Source organism: Gavialis gangeticus, unplaced genomic scaffold, assembly GCF_001723915.1.
Source record: "Gavialis gangeticus isolate Ggan-Ray unplaced genomic scaffold, GavGan_comp1, whole genome shotgun sequence".
In the NCBI taxonomy this organism is placed as follows: domain Eukaryota; kingdom Metazoa; phylum Chordata; order Crocodylia; family Gavialidae; genus Gavialis; species Gavialis gangeticus.
In genome coordinates, this window is record NW_017729022.1 from 92,664,525 (window position 1) to 92,666,953 (window position 2,429).

The following is a 2,429-nucleotide window of genomic DNA, read 5'->3' on the forward strand; positions in this document are numbered from 1 at the left end:
GGGGGTGAAGTAGTGAGTAGTAGGCAGTGTAGAGTAGGGCCCATATGTGGGGTGTGGGGGGGTCTGTGAGGGGGCAGGGTGGCTGGGGTGTATGAAGGGCTGTGGGTGTTTGTGTGTATGGCAGTGCAAGAGTGGGTGTGGGTACATGTGTATGGTAAGGGTGTGCATGTGGAACTCAATGAATGAACGAACACACGCACACAACCCTCCGCTCCTGGCCCCAGTACCTGGAGTGGTTGGCAGGCTGCAGGAAAGTGGGGAAATGGCAGCTACAGGCAGGGGGAAGGGGAAGTGAGCAGATGCATAGGAGTGCAATGATATCTGGGCTGGAGTGTGGGGCCTATGCTGGTGTCCCAGAACCAGTGCCAGCGGGGCCCAGAACAGGGCAGCAGGAGCGTGGATCTCCTGCCCCCCTCCAGCACAGTTGGTGCTGTACCCTACACTCCTGCTGCCCTGCTCTGGGCCCCGCCAGCATTGGCCCTGGGACACCAGCACGGGCCCTGCGCTCTAGCATGCCTACTCCCTTGTGCCTGTTGCTGCCATTTCCCCACTTTCCTGCTGGCTGCCAGCTGTTCCAGCACCATGTGGCTCCTGGCTGCAACATCGAACTGCAGGACTCAGCAGGAGCCAGCCCAGCCTGGTCCCGAGGATTGGGGCAATCCCTGTGGTCCTCCTCTGTCTCTCCCTCCCCATGTTCTTATCTGAATTTCCCTCTTGGGCACAGGGAGGCAGGAAGAGCCCCAGGAGCCCAGGTCAGAAATCTCTGCTAAGCATGGGGCTTCAGGCTGGGGGGAGGGGTGGGGGTAGGACTAGGCTCTGCCAGCCTTGCTTCTGTGCTGCTGGCTTCCCCTGGGTCCTACTGCCCCTGGCTCCTGTCGTCTTTGAAGCAGGTAAATATTATATTTTCTAAATTTTTTAGGGGCCCTGTAGGCCAGATAGAATGGGCTGGTGGGCTGCATTCAGTCCATGGACCATTTTTTTGCCCACCCCTGCATTAGTGGGATGTCCAGGCCAAATGCGATTTCTTCCTGACATAGCATACCCTCTACTGCATGGCTGATGTGTGCCAAGAGAGCAAGAAGCAGTTTAACTGCATCCTAAGCAGTTGTAAGATGGTGGTAGGCTATGGTTTTGACTGACTGAAAACAAAATGGCACTGCTCATTAGCTGTGTTGGACTATAGCATCTCTAATGTCATACATGGAATTGGTGCATATATGCTTCAAAATATGCAGGAGTTGGGGTAGTCTGGGTTTAAAGTCCTTGCAGATCAACAACAGAGGGCCTGGATTAAAAAAGGGTGTAAGGGACCCTATCTTCACTCATCTGTTAAAGCTGCATGGCAAGCCTAATAATACCCAGATCATCTATGGCACACCAAGGCTGGTGCCCTATATTTAAATTCACTATTTGTGCATTCATTAAAGATTGTATTCTCTTCAACTGTATTGGTACAAAAAGAGGTGGCACATGAGCTCTCCTAACTTTATGAGGTTATATACAAACATATCCTTTTGTTGTTTCATGTTGTATAAAAGACTTAAAGGCGTATTAGCAGAGAGAGGGAGCAATGGAGAGAATGACTCTCCAGCAGTCTGGGCATCCACCTGGGAGGGAGGAATGCATTCTAGCTCCTTTTCCAAGGACTGCTACTATTTATTAAATAGTCCTGGGAACAGGGACTGGCACCTGTAATTCCTGACCTTCTCCCATTGGAGTGCCATAACCATGAGGTTAGAATCATGCTGTATCCAGGAGACTATCGGATAAAGGGGGATTAGGGGTCCTATATGTATTTGGTATGGACTTCAGCGTGTAGGCATGTTCTGAATGCACCAACTGGATCAAGCTTTCCAGGTGAGAGAGGGGAATGGACACTTGGTTTGTGGATTCTGACAAGGTTTAGGCATGAACTTGGTGCTCAGTTGTTTGGCTCATTCAAGAGTAGTCATTTTTGGGCATGACCAGAAGGATGACTCTGGGTGCCTGGGGTACTTAAAAAGAAAAAGAAAAAAGTATATATATGTAAAATCTGAGGGGGTCTATATACTTTATGCTCTTCTAGGGTTGGGCAGCAGCCATACTGCTGGTTTGAGGATATAAATGTGTGGGTTAGGTGACTAAATACCTATTGCCAACCCACTTTATGAATCTTGTGTTCAGTGCAGATTGTGGGAGTGAAATCAGGTAATGAAGGCTTACTGGCCATGGGGTAAGCAGTCTCTTTTCTATTTGCACCTTGCCTAGTGCAAGGGGATGTTTGTTCCCACCCAGGGTCCTGTAGGCAATGTGAATGCATAAACATAATAAACAGGTAATTAATTAATTAATAATAAACAGGTAATTAATAACAAACAGGTAAGAGTTGGGGACAAGGGGATTGCTGGGCCTAGGGGGTCAGTAACCACATCTCCAGGAGGCCTGAAATG